Source organism: Coregonus lavaretus, assembly GCF_964263955.1.
Source record: "Coregonus lavaretus genome assembly, chromosome: 26".
Classification (NCBI taxonomy): domain Eukaryota; kingdom Metazoa; phylum Chordata; class Actinopteri; order Salmoniformes; family Salmonidae; genus Coregonus; species Coregonus lavaretus.
In genome coordinates this window covers 25,443,149-25,461,973 of record NC_140013.1, presented here as the reverse complement: position 1 = coordinate 25,461,973, position 18,825 = coordinate 25,443,149, and the positions used below count along the sequence as shown (strand labels likewise).

Below are 18,825 nucleotides of genomic sequence, written 5' to 3'. Positions count from 1 at the left end.
CTCGGGGACGGCCAGGAGGACGCGGAGCAGGGCGAGTCGGATGGCGATGGTGGAAATCCCTCAACAGGGAGGGATCGAGGATGTCCCGCCTTGGAACCCAGCACCGTTCCTCCGGACCGTACCCCTCCCACTCCACAAGATACTGAAGGCCCCCCACCCGACGCCTCGAATCCAGGATGGAACGGACCGAGTACGCCGGGGCCCCCTCAATGTCCAGAGGAGGTGGAGGAACCTCCCGTACCTCAGACTCCTGGAGCGGACCAGCTACTACCGGCCTGAGGAGAGACACATGAAACGAGGGGTTAATACGGTAATCAGGGGGAGTAACAACCTGTATGTCACCTCGTTTATTCTCCTCAGGACTTTAAACGGCCTGCAGGCTCAGCTTCCGGCAGGGCAGGCGGAGGGGCAGATTCCGGGTCGAGAGCCAGACCCGATCCCCCGGTACGAACACCGGGGCCTCCCTGTGGTGGCGGTCAGCGTTGGCCTTCTGACAACGCACGGCGCGCTGGAGGTGAACGTGGGCAGCGTCCCAAGTCTCCTCTGCCCGCCGAAACCAGTCATCCACCTCGGGAGCCTCGGTCTGGCTCTGGTGCCACCGTGCCAGGACGGGTTGGTAACCCAAAACACATTGGAAGGGTGTTAGGTTAGTGGAGGAGTGGCGGAGAGAGTTCTGAGCATATTCTGCCCATGGCAGGAACACCGACCACTCCCCCGGCCGGTCCTGACAGTAGGTCCACAGGAATCTACCCACATCTTGATTCACCCTTTCCACCTGCCCATTGCTCTCGGGGTGAAAACCAGAGGTCAGGCTGACCGAGACCCCCAGACGTTCCATGAACGCCTTCCAGACTCTAGACATGAACTGGGGACCTCGGTCGGACACTATATCCTCTGGTACCCCATAGTGCCGGAAGACGTGAGTAAACAGAGCCTCCGCAGTTTGTAGGGCCGTGGGGAGACCGGGCAGAGGAAGGAGGCGGCAGGACATTGAAAAGCGGTCCACAACGACCAGGATAGTGGTGTTACCTTGGGAGGGGGGAAGATCAGTGAGAAAATTAATACTCAGGTGAGACCATGGTCGTTGTGGAACTGGTAAAGGTTGTAGCTTACCCGCTAGGAGGTGCCTTACTCTGGGCGCACACTGAGCATGAGGAAACATACACCCTCACGTCCTTAGCCAAGGTAGGCCACCAGTACTTCTCAGTCAGGCAGCGCATTGTACAACCGATACCTGGATGACCAGAGGAGGGTGACGTGTGTGCCCAGTAGATCAGACGATCACGGATAAGCGCAGGCACGTACTGCAGCCCAGCTGGACACTGCGGTGGAGATGGATCTGTGCGTAATGCCTGCGCTATATCTGCGTCCATCGCCCATACTACCGGCGCCACAATGCATGAGGGGTGTTGTCTCTGGGCCTCTCCTCTGTGTCATACAGCCGAGACAGTGCTTCTGCCTTCAATTGGGGTTGTGAAGGGCTAACCACGGGATACCCAAGACTACAGGGTAAGCAGGAGACTCAATAATCATAAAGGTGATCTGCTCAACATGTGTCTCCTGCGTAATCATGGTGACTGGTACCGTAACTTCCTTAACCAACCTGGACCCTAATGGTCAACTATCTAGTGCTCTGATGGGGAGTGGAATGGTTAGGGGAACCAATGAAATGCCTTGACGGTGTGCAAATGCCCTGTCCATAAAATTCCCAGCTGCGCTGGAATCAACTAGCGCCTTACACTGGGAACCTACCAAGTGATCTGGAAAGGAGATGGATAAAGTACAGTGCGCCGCAAAGGGCTCTGAACACGTTTGGGTGTTCGTTACCTGGGGTGATGCGTGAGTACCCTGCCTACCGCCTCCAGACCCAAAAGAACGTTGACTGCGACGTGAGGTGGATTGTCCCTTCGTGCCACCAGAGTGGCACTGTCGCTGTCCTCCTGTGCTCTCTCGACTGGCGTCTCCCCCCAGCTCCATCTGCTCGGGGTCAGAGTCATCCAGAGTGGGAACGGGCAGACCCCTACCAGGACGTCCTCTGGCTGCTAGCAGATTGTCCAGCCGGATGGCCATGTCCACCAGTTGGGAGAACGATAGCATGGCATCCCGGCAGGCTAGCTCCCGTCGGACGTCCTCCCTTAGGTGGCACCGGAAATGGTCTATCAGGGCCCGCTCATTCCACCCGGACCCCGCTGCCAGTGTCCGGAACTCCAGCGCGTAGTCCTGAGCGGTCCTTGTCCCCTGCCTCAGATGAACCAGTCGTTCGCCCGCCTCTCGACCCTCAGGCGGGTGATCAAAAACGTCCCGAAAGAGGCGAGCAAACTCCCTGTAGTTCTCCAACGTGGTACCTCCCTCGTTCCACACCGCGTTGGCCCATTCCAGGGCTCTCCCAAAAAGGCAGGATACCTTCTCCCGCTCCCGGGGCTCCGGCCTGACACATACACATACCACTTTCACTCATCTTTATGGCATCTGAGATCACTTGAATGCAGGGTACACTCATTTGCAACCAATATTTAATTCTACATGTCCCATCTTTCCATATAAAATGCAACAAAGATCAAGATTACAATCATCTAAAGTTTTGAATAAAACGTTCAAATGCTGCTCTGGATTGTACATACATTACACTGTCCATGTTGCCTATCCAACTAAAGATTAGGTTTCTCACAGGGTCAGTAGTCAACTATCTGTGTTTACAATGGTCACGGTTCATCCTACTTGTTAGCCCAGTTATTACCTAGGATATCCATAAGGTTTTAAAAAATTGAGAATGTTCATGTTACCACCCATGTAACAGTTTCTCAAGTGGTCCAAAGGAACATAAACGATTCCAAAACAATAAAGGTTGAGTGAGTAGAAGAGAACACTACTCTCACACCTCCACCAGTATTGAAATGTTACCCTTTCGAACTATCATGTCTCTGTCTCTGGCACTGGCATTAGCTTAACAATAAGGTCCCTTGGTGCCTAGACGAAGAGGCTCCTCCTCCGTTTTGCATTGAGCTCACTAGATAAAGAGGAACCTGGATAGAGATAGTTACATTTTCTAGTGAGAAGGTGCACTGTGTCTGAATGCAAAGGAGGGAAGACATTTAATCAAGCCCAGTATTGAAATTATTACTAATTTGATATGAACCGGGCAACGAACACTTTTTAAATATTTGATTGAAGAGTGTTTTTTCTTTTTTTGTCTTACGATACGAAGAGATTAAAGAATGTTAAGATGGAGGGCAGGGGGAGACGGACACGTAGCATCGGTCCAGAAGCACATGGTATCTGTAGAGAAAGAGTGAGGTCGTCAAAACTGAGTCAAACACTTCAGATGACAAGTAGAATCCTCTATACACATTCTAAAATAGTTTCCGTTTGTAACAGAACTGATAGTAATTATTACTAAGGCTAAGAGGGAACACAATGAGAAGGTTCTTACTGGGAAGTCAGGTTGGCAGCTAAAACCTGAACGTAGACATTAGTCCTCAGGTCAATACCCAGAGGAGGGATAACCAGGGGTGTGGTATAGTTTGCATCCTGGTGAAGGAAGAAAGGAAGATGGCACCATTATAAAAGCACACTTACATAAGATCAGACATGTTTGTTGGTATAGGATTACAGTTATTTTATAAGGTGGCAGCACATTGGAAAATTGGCACTTTGCAATGTCGGAGCCGTGTGTATTTGAATGGGGGTGTTACGTAGGTGGTGGTTGTGTTATCCTACCTGGAACAGGGCCAAAGCACTGATGAAGCTGAAAGATTCAAAACATAACTGTTGGAAGTATTTATTTATTTGTTTATTAGGATCCCCAGTATATTTTGCAGAAGCAGCAGCTACTCTTCCTGGGGTCCACAAGTAGAACCTTGCATTGCATGAATGACTCCAGTGATTAAACTATTATCCTTTGTATAAAACTACTATGTTGACTATGTGGCTTTGAAGGTTGCTGTGTGCAATAGTGTGTACAAAAGAGCATTTTTCTCTGACAGAAAGACACCTTTACAGCACACAAGCAAACCAGAAAATGAGATCTCTTATTCCCTTGAAGTTTCTTTTAGACTGAAAGCCGTCACCTGTTCTTCAACTCAGCTACTTTAGTGTAAATGGACTTTCAATTTAGTGTTACTTTCTAGCTCGTGATAAGGTAAGTTTCAAAAGTTTTAAAAGATTGACAGGGGTCAAAACCTCTCAGAGAAACAAAAATCCTCTGCTCCCCCATTCCCCCCATTCCCCTCAGTCAAGGTCAGTGGTGCTGTGAGCGTTCCCTCTATCACAACACTCCTCCATGGCAGAAGGAGAGCATACATCAACATTTTCCTATTAATAATCATCAAGAAGACACTCCCGCAGGCGTCCCCTTGGCGAAGGGGAAAGCTGAATCTCAGGACAGGAGGATTCACTCTGGTGTCCAGAGTTCCCTTACAGACTGTGTTATCCATGATGTGGTTCAGGATCAACAGACTCTCATTGTATCCAGTGTAGACGGCAGGGCAGATTTGAATAGCCAGGTCAATGGAGTTACTATACCTGGTAGACTGGCGTAAGCCCCACATTCAGCAGGGGTGAGGGCCTGATCATGACCCACAATGCACAGGGAAGTCAGGATGAGGAAGCTGGATAAATCCATCTTACCAATCTGTCCTCGCTGAACATCTGCAGCAAAACACACAGCTGTCAATGTCAAGCACAAAAAGTAAAAATAAAATTTCAAGACTAGGATAAAATGCTATGGGATGACGCCTTATTCCTAGATGTGTGCAATCTGTAGTACAAGTTGTCTTTTCTAATAGCTCAGACCTTACCTCTTTAGTTTCTTATCTGAATAATGATTGTTTACTGTCGACACGTTGTCTATATAGGGACCAGGACTAGTTTTATAGTTCTCATACTTCCTTGGGATTGGTTGGAAACAGGGTCATTGCCATCTTGGTGGGGCTGTCTCAGGTAGTGGAATAATTCACTTTTGTTGCTAAGGCACTGTGGGTATTTTCCTGGAGGCAAATTCATGAAACCCTACACAGTCCCCTTCAAAGTTATATGGTAAACAATGGGCAGGGGTTTTTGTGACTTTGTGTGTTACCCTTCTCCCCTTTGCATGCTAATATGAAATGTAATAATCAAGTAAGTATATGTGAGGGGTGTCTTGTTTCCTTTAAGGAGTTTAAGTTCTAATACGACTTAGGCGACCCACACCTAGTTCTCAACCACTTTTAAGGGAGGGGGCTTCAGCACTATAGTATATGGTCATTAAAATGAGATAAATTGATTAACGAGGGATCATCTGAAGGTGCTGCTTTCATCTGTGTTCATATTTTTTTATGGTGGATGGTTAATTAACTTCACATTACAATGCTCTGATTAAAAATGTCATATTAAATGCCCTATGCTAATCAAGTGAATCCCTTTGTTGATATGAGGAAGTACTCAATACAGTTATCAAAAACACTTTGAACAAATTCAATTCTTCCTGACAGTGTTGGGGAAAGTACACGAATATGATTCACCATGGAATGACGCCACTGTGACTCACTCACGCATGTGACAGAGGGGATTACTAATATTATACAGAGCATGTTTGAATAATGTAAAGCACCCATACAGACACATATTCATAATGAACCTATGAAAAAAACTATCATGTGACTCCAATGCAAATAAAACCAAATATGATGTGTAAATGTCACCAAGAAATGTCACCAAGAAATGTGCCCTGTGTGACTTCGAAGAGTGAGTGCACATACTTATTATTCATCATGTCTATGTCTAGTGGCCCTTCTTCTTTGGTCTGGAATCAGAAGTGGAACTGCATGAAGGACAGTGGTAACCTGATCTTGTCAGGTGAGCCACCTGGGATGGGAAAACATTTATTCTGATTAATAATAAATAATAAATACAATTTGTTTAGCGCTTTTCATTACAAATGTATCTCAAAGCTCAAATTTGATTAGGGTCAAATCAGAGCGCATGGGTGTTACCCTGGTCCCTTGTGAAGTGCACAAAATCATGGAGAGGATTACGCACACACACACACACACACACAACATTGTCATTGTCATGACGTGTACACTTAAAAATGTCATGGTCTTTCTACCTTTTTTCACAGTTCATGTGTTTTCTGGTCACTACAAAAAAGGTCATACAAAAAAAGGAATTATAAATTGGGTGGTTTGAGCCCTGAATGCTGATTTGCTGGAAGCCGTGGTATATCAGACTGTATACCATGGGTTTGAAAAAAATACTTTTTACTTTTCTAATTACATTGGTAACCAGTTTATAATAGCAATAAGGCACCTCGGGTGTTTGTGATATATGGCCAATATACCATGGCTAATAGCTGTATGCAGCCACTCTGCGTTGCGTCGTGCATAATATACCCTTAGCCGTGGTATATTGGCCATATACCACATCTCCTCTGGCCTTACTGCTTAAACACAGCCTGGGTTTGGACCTGGCAGTGACCTGAACTTGGGTTGAATATTGAATGTCCAAGAAAAAACCTTGTAATCGCTTATCAAAGATAGTAAATCCAGAGGGTGATGACTGCTCTCATTTCTCTCCTCTCAGTCATCGACGGCCATTATGGACAGAGAATATAATGTATAATAGCTGCTGAAATATGGGATTAGCGCAATAAAGGGCCCAAATTACAGGATTGTCGTGTGGGTTACATTTCAACAATTGGCATGGCGTTAGACATGTTATAGCAGGTAACTCTAATATGAAGGTATATAAATGTAATTACAATTGCTGGAATACAATTGAAAATAGCTATGTTTATGCTGTATGTTTGTTTACAAACTGCCTGCGGAATTTTCCAGAAAACTGGAAACATCTATAAGGGGGTCTACCTGTACTTTCTACAATAGTCAGAAACCTTCTGTGATTTTATTTGACCATGGGTAAAAGACACAATCAGGTTCGATTGAATTCTAGCTTGTAGTCTGAAACATTGCACAACATCAGTGTTAAAAATTATACTGATACACTATAAATAAGGATAGTAAATAATATCATTAGGCAGACTGATATGTAAAATATTTATTTGAAAAATAACCCCCCACATGCAAGTCCTATCAACATGATTGTAAAGTTAGGCAATTACAGTAAATTGATTATTGCTTTCTTTTTTAAACTTTCCACATCAGTGCAGGTCAAATAGCACATTCCCTAAAAAGGGGGAAAAAACCCACATAATCCTCAAAAATAAAATGCACATAGGCTGAAATCCTGACTTTAGCAAGTAATTCGATTTTTTTTTAAATTATGCATTTGTCATGACTTCCGCCGAGGCTGCCCCCCCTCCTGGTTCGGGCAGGCTTCGGCGTTCGTCGTCACCGGAGTACTAGCTCCTGCCGATCCCATTCTCATCACTCCACTTGTCAATCACACACACCTGGTGCTCATTCCCTAATTAGAATGTGTATAAGTGTTCCCTCTGTTCCCCTTGTCTTTGTGAGTGATTGTTTGTTGTGAGAGCGTGTAGCGCGGTTGAGCGACTATTCACTGTGTTTATGCCAAGGTGGATGTTTTCCGCTTGGGGCATTTGATTTATGTAAACAGAATAAACTCTGGACTTTGGTATTTTACCTCCTGCGCCTGACTCCTTCATTCACACCTCGTCACAGCATTGATGTTAAAAACTTTCCAAAATATTCAAGTTATGTGGAAGTCAGGATTTCAGCCATAATTAATACCAATAAGTACATACGGTATATAAATATTCATAATGATCATACATATAGAATGAATCACTTCTTCAATTCTCCTCACGTGTTAGTACTATACTTAAGCCTACCTTTTCTCAGGTTAAAATAGGTAGTATGTTATAGAAATCAAATCGCTACAAGTAACATTTTGGTGTTGGCCTTTGTAGAGGACAGTATCAGTCATCACCGGGTGTCAGGGTTATTTGGATGACCCTTTATTTCTTTAATGTAACTGATCCCGTGCCAAGCAATGGATGACAAAAAGACACTAAGGTATTGAATAGATGGGAAATGAGCCTCATATACTGACCTGGGTCAGTTTTATTACACATTACCTGTACAAAACAATATACTGGTCTATCAATGGATCAAAACAAAGCACAGGAAAACAATTAATTAAATTGTTCTTGAATATATACTGTTCCCCTGTACACAAAGGAGGAATTAACTATTTACAGTATCAATATGCGCTTGAGTATGTGTATGTACACGTGAGTATGTGACTGAGAGTTTGGCATGACAGTGACTATTACAGCTGCCGGATAAGAGTAAGTAAGAAATGGAGAGTAAGTAAACATCCAGGGAAGACAGAGTAGCTAAATACTGTATACATTTCAGAAAATACAGGTCCCGCTTTACAATAACTGTCCCTATTATGTATTGATGTATTTACTTGGTAGGCACATAGTGAAACTATTGCTTGTGGTTAAACCTCCTCTTACTCTAGAATCATTGTTTTAGATCACAGTTATCTTTACTGTGAGTTTCTATAAAAGTTTTTTTTAAATTGCATCGTATCTTCACTGCAATTACATTGCACCTGCCTATTTTAAATGCCGTGCAAATACATACTGTAGGTATTAGTTATAGTTAGATGGATAAGAGAGAGAGAGAAAAGTGAGAGGGGGAGAATGAGAGAGAGATAATGAGAATGAGAGAGAGAGAGAGAGCGAGAGAGAGAGAGAGCACACGCACACACCAGAGGTTTATTTGAAGCCAGCGTTCCATGCTCCTGAGGGTGTGGCTGTAGGGAGGGGGGGTCTGCGGAGGAGGCGGAGCGAGAGCAGCAAGAAGCCCAGACTGAACACGCCCAGAATGACCACACCCGACAGCAGAGCACTGGTCACTGGGTTCAACTGGAGGGAGGGGCCACTCGATGCAGCTGGATTACCATACACAAACACACAAAGAGTAAGTATGGGCCGACACAAATACTCACTGATATAGGCTAAAATTACCACAGTTAATGGTTAAGAAACACAAAAGGGAAGTGAAACTTGTATGAGTTAACTATTATTATCATGACTAAATCCACGGGTGTCATATTTTCTTTTGATGCTAGTGAATGTATAAAGAATGTAAAAATAATGGATTAAGAAGGTCATAGAGGTTATAGATGAGAAAAATATATCACTTGTCAAGGCATTGCACAAGCAGTGACAAAGTGAGAGAACTTACCGAGTTGTGAGTTATTCGTTGGAGTTTCATCTGTAAAGAAACAAAATCAATCATTGATGCTTTCATAGTTTCAACATTATTGAGGAAAACAACCATGCATTTTAATACAAATGTACTGAATAACCATTGATTATACTGTCAAATCCCACCTCAGTTTATTCTCACGTCACCCTTCATCAATATATTTCAAGACTATACAGTATATAATCGGCAGGTAGTTTAGTGGGTAAGAGCGTTGTGCCAGTAACCGAAAGGTCGCTGGTTCTAATCCCCGAGCCGACTAGGTGAAAAATCTGTCGATGTGCCCTTAAGCAAGGCACTTAACCCTAATTGCTCCTGTAAATCGCTCTGGATAAGAGCGTCTGCTAAATGACTAAAATGTAAATGTATGAAAGGGATTATGGTGTGTACAGTGCCTTCGGAAAGTATTCAGACCGCTTGACTTCTTCCACATTTTGTTACGTTACAGCCTTATTCTAAAATTGATTATATATTTTTAAAATCCTCAGAAATCTACAAACAATACCCCATAATGACAAAGCGAAAACAGGTTTTTAGAAATGTTAGCAAATTTATAAAATAAAAAAAACTGAAATACATTAAGTATTCAGACCCTTTGCTATGAGACTTGAAATTGAGCTCAGGTGCATCCTGTTTCCATTGATCATCCTTGAGATGTTTCTACAACTTGATTGGAGTCCACCTGTGGTACATTTTATTGATTGGACATGATTTGGAAAGGCACACATCTGTCAATATAAGGTCCCACAGTTGAGAGTGCATATCAGAGCAAAAACCAAGCATGAGGTCGAAGGAATTGTCCGTAGAGCTCCGAGACAGGATTGTGTCAGGGCACAGATCTGGGGAAGGGTACCCAAAAAATTCTGCAGCATTGAAGGTCCCAAGAACACAGTGGCCTCTATCATTCTTAAATGGAAGAAGTTTGGAACCACCAAGACTCTTCCTAGAGCTGGCCGCCCGGCTAAACTGAGCAATCAGGGGAGAAGGGCCTTGGTCAGGGAGGTGACCATGAACCTGATGGTCACTTTGACAGAGCTCTAAGTTCCTCTGTGGAGATGGGAGAACCTTCCAAAAGGACAACCATCTCTGCAGCACTCCACCAATCAGGCCTTTATGGTAGAGTGGCCAGACGGAAGCCACTCCTCAGTAAAAGGCACATGACGGCCCGCTTGGAGTTTGCCAAAAGGCACCTGAAGACTCTCAGACCATGAGAAACAAGATTCTCTGGTCTGATGAAACCAAGATTAAACTCTTTGGTCTGAATGCCAAGCGTCACGTCTGGAGGAAACCTGGCACCATCCCTACGGTGAAGCATGGTGGTGGCAGCATCATGCTGTGGGGGTGTTTTTCAGCAGCAGGGACTGGGAGACCAGTCAGGATCGAGGCAGAGATGAATGGAGCAAAGTACAGAGAGATCCTTGATGAAAACCTGCTCCAGAGCGCTCAGGACCTCAGACTGGGACAAAGGTTCACCTTCCAAAAGGACAACGACCCTAAGCATACAGCCAAGAAAACGCAGGAGTGGCTTCAGGACAAGTCTCTGAATGTCCTGGAGTGGTCCAGCCAGAGCCCGGACATGAACCCGATCGAACATCTCTGGAGAGACCTGAAAATAGCTGTGTAGCAACGATCCCCATCCAACTTGAAAGGATCTGCAGAGAAGAATGGGAGAAACTCCCCAAATACAGGTGTGCCAAGCTTGTAGCGTCATACCCAAGAATAATTGAGGCTGTAATTGCTGCCAAAGGTGCTTCAACAAAGTACTGAGTAAAGGGTCTGAACACTTATGTAAATGTGATATTTCAGTTTTTCTTTTTTAATAAATTAGCAAAAATGTCTAAAAACCTGTTTCTGCTTTGTCATTATGGGGTATTGTGTGTAGATTGATGAGGGGAAGAAACAATTTAATCAATTTTAGAATAAGGCTGTAACCTAACAAAATGTGGAGACAGTCAAGGGGTCTGAATACTTTCCGAAGGCACTGTAGGCTACATCACATCATACTGTACAGTTTTAATACTTACTCTACAATTATATAATGGATATCAAAATAATCTAATTAAAGTCAGACAAAACCATAGTCTAAGTTTAAGTGGTTATGGATGAAGAGGTGTACTGCGTACCACTTCTGGTGATGATGGGTCCAGCGGTAATGATGGCATCCCCAGAGGACGGCCTAGACTCCAGGCTCTCCTCTATGTCCCGCCTACGCCGACGCCCACAGATCTGCCAATATTAGATCAATATAAAATCACAGACACATGATACTGTATTCAATAGGGAATAGTGAATAGTGCTCAGGTATTACTGGACTATGTGAAGCTTCATATTGATCAGAAGTCAAGAAAGATGGTACATATTTTCTGATATTTGCAGAGCATTGAAGTTCACCCTATTGACTGTACTGATGGTGAACACACCATTTGGTAAGGTGTCACATGTTCTTACCGGCATGAGCAGGACACAGTCATCCACCCGACACAGCTTGGTGACACAGTGCAGAAACACAGTGGACATCTTCTGGTGTCTGTGTTTGACGAAACGGAACACTTCGAAGGCAAAACGACCCATCTGACTCTTCCCATTCTCGAAAACAGTGGTCTGTGGGTCTTTATAGCAGCTGTTTGGAAAGTGCATCGCACGCAAGCATGCACACACATACGCACACACACACACACACAAACACACAGACACACACACAAAATGCACTGAAACGACTGAAACGTCTAGGCCTGTTTTAACTGCTCCATGAGAACCCATTGTAAGGGCCTCTATGATAAGTGGTTGAGGGTGAATGGGTAATGGGACACTTTTGTCGTTTATCTTGGCATCATTTGAGAAAAGGTGTGATTACCCAAAGAAAAGGTCGTAGCGCAGTTCATCATTGGGATTCCCTGAGGGAGTGGTGTAACAGTAGTCCATCAAGATATTCCATCTAGAGAGAGACAAAACAGTATGGGGCTGATACAGGATAGAGATCTAACCACACAACACAACAGGACAGATCAGACATTCTTAGCACCACCACTGGCGCCTTCACACAGCCATAGAGGAGAGCTGAAGGGCAATGAACCAAAGAGGATAGAACTGAATTGGTAGGGTGCATAGAGGATTGGTCTTAAATTATAGCGTATGTGTATGGTATACTGTGCAGTTGTACCTGACTACTATATCAATTATATGCCATCCAGGTTATGTGATAGAAAGTCCCAGCAGGTTACAGCTATTCAATTATTTTTGAAAACAGCACGTTTCATGGCAGAATCATAGCTTTCTGTTCACATCATGTTGGAAATATTTGTGCTTCTCAGATCATATCCCCATCTGTATTGTGAATAATAGAAACTAGAACAAAATATATAACTTTTTAATATCTGAAGATCTCTTACCGTTTGTCCAGGCTTGTGGCTTTCACTGCAGCAAACACTCGGGTTTTCAAAGCCAGTCCAGCCATTGGGATAGAGAGTTGTTGGTTGTAGGTTGAGTCCTGCACAAACATGATTTTGTCCATGAATAAAAAAGTTGCCTATTTTTATGATATGTCTATTTCTACCTAATAGAAATGTCTCATAATTTGTTTAGTATTTTGACGGGAGCATGTTCTAATTATTATTTGACATTGAATTCCTACTATGAGGGCCCTGTTATGAAGTCCTTGTGTGACCTAAGAAAAACACTGATGTTGTGTACTCACATTGTAAAGGATCATACTCAAAGTGCTCACAAAGGTACCATTGCTGTCCTTCACTGATATTGCAGCAGATGATCTAGAAAAGGTTCAAATTATTTAGTACAGTTTAGACAGGTAAACATTCTTTTGTTTTTTGAATTTTTGTGTAATGAAGTCGGCACTGAATATGAAATTGCTGACTGATTTCAAATGTCAAATTAATCTTTCAAAAATACTGAAATATCCCTACTTATGTATTCAATACTTCAGTTTTATTCAAAATAAGCCCTTCAGGTGTTTATGGCAGGCACCTACGATGCCAGCTGTGAGTTGTTGACCAGGTATTCCAGGGGGTAGCTGCACAGCTAAATTTGTATAGCAGGCCGGGCAGATAGCTGATGATGGATGGCGGGTCTGGAGTGTCGATGTACCCTGAGATATTCCCAATCTGCACCAGCGACATGTTCCCGTAGGCATTAGCCCCGTAAGCTGTTGTCACCTGAGGACAGGGACATCGTCTCTAAATACACAATCTGGTACAACACCTACCATAGCCTCAAGCAAGACGTTCTCCCAAAATATAAAACACATTGTCCATCTGTATGTGTGTGTCTTCCTCACCACCAGACTGTTGCCGCAGGCCTCCAGTGTGCTGAGGCTTATGCTGAACAGTACTGCCGTGGGGAACGTGTTGTTATTGATGAAGCCCCGGCAGTGGGTATCGCCATGGCGACCGTTGAGCGAAAGGTCTGCAACTGTGTAGCCAGAGAACAGCACTGGGCAGAAGTTAATTTTCAGAGTCATGGTCTGAACCCCGCAGTACACACTGATGTCGCGCTCCGCTAAAGAGAGAGAGAGAGAGAGAGAGAGAGAGAGAGAGAGAGAGAGAGAGAGAGAGAGAGAGAGAGAGAGAGAGAGAGAGAGAGAGAGAGAGAGAGAGAGAGAGAGAGAGAGAGAGGGTAAACAGTAATTCTAACAACAATTCTCAGACCTAAGAATAAGTGAAAATGATTTCAGAGGATAATTTACATAGAGATTAAATGACTGTCATGCTCACCGGGAAACCTACTGTGGTAGGTGGCATCACAGTTGTATCCATTAAACTGTGCCAAGACTGAAGTGGTCCTACTCATCAGCAGGAGGATCAAACATAAGCGCTCCATCTTACCACCTAGAGAGCAAGGTTCACACATTTCCATCCTTCAGAATGTCAACAACTTATAACCCTCAAAATGTCTATGGTGTTGCATGAATGTCTGAAACTGTACTGTACCTTCAAGTTATTTAAAAGCCTTTTAAAATCCCCCAAAGTCCTCCAACACCTCTCATCTAGACCTCCTCTTACCATAAACCCTCTTGCCCTGGTCCCCTTACTGCCCCTCTTTCCAAAACTCATAATACCCCAGCCCCTTTACTCTAGTCCCCTAACTACTCTAACAAGTCCCCTCTTTCCAAAACTCATAATACCCCAGCCCCTTTACTCTAGTCCCCTAACTACTCTAACAAGTCCCCTCTTTCCAAGACCCCCCAACCCCTTTTTATCCTGTTCCCTTCTTTTTCTGACCCCCTTGCTCTGGGCCTGAGCCCATCTTACCCTGGTCTGTGTAGTGTCCAGCTCACCGGTGCTCCATGTGGTCTCGGCTGTAGCAAGCAACCGAATGGATGGACCAGCTCTCTCCACAAAATGTGTGTGTGCCAACGTGCGTGCGTGCGTGAGTGCATATTTGTGTGCCCATGCAGCGATAGAGAGAAACAGTGACTCATTATGGAAACACTTCAATAAAAAGTGCTTCCCAGCAGAACATGGGAAACTCCATCAGAGGTGAATGGCCTGGACAAATCTTTTCACGGTGCCCGAAACCTGAGCGGGCTCGCAGGGTTCCCACTCATCTCCCCTTGGCCTGATCTCCGTCTGTCATCCCACACAAATGGCCTCCTCAGCAGGGGGCCTGGCCCTTGAATTAAGCTGTCATCAGATGCTGAGGAGAGCGGGCCGCGGCCTACATTCACATGGACATAAAAGTCAACTCACGTCTGGTCTGCATGGTCTAATGCAGGGCTGTGTGTAGGTAATTGTGATGCACAGAGTATCACTTAGGGTAAAGTTAATTCTGTGATTTAAACAGAAGAGTTTATGGTGTAGTTTGGACCTACTTAGACTTATTTTGAAGGTACTTTACATGAAATTATATGACTTTTGATTACTACAACTTTAAGCTGCAGAGCTCTAAATTAACTTTTGTCATTGGTAGCACTGGTGCTCCCAACTTAAACAATTTAGGAGCACACCAAACAGTATTTAGGAGCACCAGAAAAGAGATTGATTTAAATTGATTTAGATATGTCCTACATTAGGCCTATATGAATCCTTCTTTTGAAGCACATCTATCCAGAAGCCTCTTTCCTTTTTTCCAGTGCCATCTTAAACCATACAGGTCAAGTTACCAGGTTATTAGCCAGCAAGGTAACATGACTCGGCAAAGTTGTTTTGTTATGAAACAAATAGTTAGTGACCCGCAAGTAGTTAAAAACGGTATGTAACATAGTATATGAAATTATAATGACCACAATAAAAATTTTAATAAATCTCAGGTAATATGAGTTATACATTTTGAACGGGCTAGAGATGAGATGTTTTCTAAATGGTAAAGGTGGGGTGGAACCATGATGGTCTCGAATACTACTCTTGGTACAGAGAAGCATCATCAGACGAGACTTGGCCGTGTGTTCATAGTTCTCAGGTGCAAAGTGAAGTGAATTGAACACTGCCGCTACCTCGCTCTCCTAGATCTAACCAATGTGCATGAATTGAGGAGCAAACAGAATAAATAATAAAGTGAAGGAGGCTTTTATATATTTAAAAATTGTGTTTGCTAATGGAGCAATCACAATGGGAATACAAAACAAAACATAATGTGACTGGTCAGATTTCTGAAAGGTATTTACCAATCACATCTTGTTTTTTGTATTCCCATTGTGATTGGCCCCTGAAACTATTTGAAATATATAACAGCCTCCTTCATCATTTAATCTTTAAAACTAAAGCAATTAAGCAAAGATTGTCTACATACTGATGACTAAAGTTTTACTTTATAACTTACTGAAGCACTTTTATCAACTTCCACTGTCCTCTGAAAACTGCTGAATTTCCTCTTAACTCTCAGAGGTGAGGTGAAATGATACAATGGCCTTTTCTTAATTGGATTTGCTCAACTCCTGCATCCTCTCTCCTCCGTCCTCTCTCGACTTCTTTGAAAAAGGTAAAAGGTAACCGAGGAGAGGCAGTGAGGAGAAGGAACGTAGACTAAAACGCACTTGTATGAAATGAGGCTCTCCTCTCCACTCGAGCGTCATCAAGCAAATGACGTTTAGAGGGGTGGAATCCCAAAATAAATGTGTAAAGTGATAAAACAAATCTAGCTAGTTGTGCAAGACATTTTATAGATAAAAGGATAAGTAGCATATTATTTTTAAATATTTCCATGCTTTTCTCCTTTGAGAAAACAATTGCTTCAAAGAGGGTGTGGCAGATATCAAAGACTCAGGTAGGATACACATGACTATCCGTGGCTATCGAGGAGGGGAGGACACACTTCAATTCGCCTACTAACAAATTGACACTCTCCTCGACCACTCGACCACTCGACCACTTTATTGGTTTCCGGGTCACGGAGGAAAGGAGACGGAGGAGAGAGGACAGACTTTTGCCCAAATGAAAAAAGGTTAATGTATCGACTTTGCTCCTGATGCATGCCACTCAAATAATAATAGAAAATGTAATAACAGTCAGAGCGCACAGGACACTAAATGATACAATTGAACAACTTTGCTTGCTTCCAACCACACAAACATATGCTGAGTTTGCATAACCAGCCCAATTCTCATATTTTCCCACGAATTGGTCTTTTGACCAATCAGATCAGCTCTTTTGCCAATAATTGGGCAAACGATCAGAATTGGTCTGTGTGAAACACAGCCATCATGTTGCCATTCAATTAATGTGTTATGTGGGTGAATATTTTTCTACAGTAGGCGGACTCAAATCAAAACTCCAGGTCGCAAAGCAAAATATTTAGGAGCATTTACGACCAGAATGGTCCCAATTTAGAAGCTATCACAAAAATATGTTTTTTATGAATTTTTACACCACATCTCCCTAACAGCTTCATTGGCTGTTATGTGTTACTATCAGACAGAATATTTTTTGTGAACATACTGTGATTCTCAACCTGATCTGACAGGCTTCTTCAAAGCCCACTATTATACCCCGGATTAATGAAATAACTAATCAGAGGTCTAATATTGGGCTCAATATTATACCTCGGATAAATGAAATAATTTATCAGAGGTCTAATATTGGACTCAATGTTATACCTTGGATTAATTAAATAATTAATCAGAGGTCTAATATTGGGCTACTTCGAGAGTTTCTCTCCAGATGAGCTGGGGCCTAGTGTGAGTGTAGGGTCAGGGAGTCTCTGGTTCCTGACCCATTAACCCATCACTCCAGCAACACCCCTGGAACAGAATGGAAATGGCAACTTTAAAGAATCTCTTTAGAGAATGCTTTTGTAAAATAACATGTTTTTGGCTTTTTGTTACATTATTTTTGCTTTTTTGCTTTTTGTTACATAACATGCTTATGTAATGGCATACGATATAAAGAGCATAATATGTAAAGGTAGCTAGCAAGATAACATTGGTGTTTGCATTGATTCACTTATGAAGAGCAGTGTGTCATGTTGTAGGCTACTCATGAAAAATGTCTGGTGTATTTCCTCCTTGGATCAATACACACTGCTCTGTTTTCTTGTGAGTGAGTTTGTGTGTGTGTGTGTGTGTGTGTGTGTGAGAGAGAGAGAGAGAGAGAGAGAGAGAGAGAGAGAGAGAGAGAGAGAGAGAGAGAGAGAGAGAGAGAGAGAGAGAGAGAGAGAGAGAGAGAGAGAGAGAGAGAGAGAGAGAGAGAGAAGAGAGAGAGAGAGAGAGAGAGAGAGAGAGAGTGAGTGTGTGTGTGGTGTGTGCGTGTTTGTGTGCGTGTGTGTGTGTGTGTGTGTGGGTGTGGGTGTGTGTGGGTGTGTGTGTGTGCGTGCCCATGCGCATGCCTATGTACAAATATAGGTTCTTAATTTGACCCAGTTTTCTACAGCAACAGGAAATGTGAATTATTATGTGGATTATAACTAATGGACATTTTGAAGGGATTGATAGATTTTCCGTAAAGGAAAATCAAGTCTGAAACAAATCTCAAAGTGGAAATTACAAACTTCAGAAGCCTTTTCAAACCACAAATACACTACAAGTTTAAAATGTCCTGCATTGCGGGAAAGTTATCCTGCAACAGCGTGACCAAATTAAGATCCTACATCTGTATGTGTGTATTGTCCTTGTGTGTGCGTGTTTGTCATGTGTTTGTTTGTTTATCAACACCCCATAATACTTTATGCACCCCAATACAGCATTAGTGTATTGATAGCATGCTTCCCTCAAGTGCCACGCTCTGTGCTAAATTGAAGTTAGGCCACTGCTGGTCACAAAGCGTTCCGCACACAACGGACAAGGGGAGCCTGCTATTCATTAGCATCTGTCCATATGATGAGGCTGGGCTGTAATCAAATATGATGCGCTCACAAGAACACAACTGCCATTGAGAACAAAAAGAATTAGATGGCCATGTACACAATAAATGGACAGATGTAGGATCTTAATTTGAGCCAGTTTGCTAAAGCAGAAAAATAATCCTGCAGCAACAGGAATTGTGAATTATTATGTGGATTATAATTAATGGGCATTTTTTTGTAGGGGTTGATTCATTTTTCTTTAAGGTAAATCAGCCTTGAATACACAACAAGTTAGCATTTCATGCTGTGCAGGAAAATTCTTAGCAACAAAAGAGTGATCAAATTAAGATCCTACATATACAGATGTAGGATCTTCATTTGATCACTTTTGTTGCTGAGAATTTTCCAGGAAATGAAA

At 43.1% G+C, this 18,825-nt stretch overlaps 2 pseudogenes across 2 annotated transcripts; both read right to left on the bottom strand.

The window, feature by feature from the left end:
- Positions 1-3,192: 3,192 nt before the first annotated feature.
- LOC311101956 lies at positions 3,193-4,547 on the bottom strand (annotated as a pseudogene). Its single transcript has 3 exons — positions 4,335-4,547; positions 3,431-3,528; positions 3,193-3,276 (listed from the first exon to the last, which is right to left on the bottom strand). The product of its transcript is annotated as an uncharacterized misc_RNA (transcript).
- Positions 4,548-8,686: 4,139 nt separating this feature from the next.
- Positions 8,687-14,012, bottom strand: LOC311101741 (zona pellucida-like domain-containing protein 1; annotated as a pseudogene). The gene is made up of 10 exons: positions 13,907-14,012; positions 13,471-13,691; positions 13,165-13,348; positions 12,874-12,946; positions 12,569-12,666; positions 12,034-12,114; positions 11,628-11,799; positions 11,303-11,405; positions 9,159-9,188; positions 8,687-8,862 (listed from the first exon to the last, which is right to left on the bottom strand). The product of its transcript is annotated as a zona pellucida-like domain-containing protein 1 (transcript).
- Between the last annotated feature and the right edge of the window lie 4,813 nt (positions 14,013-18,825).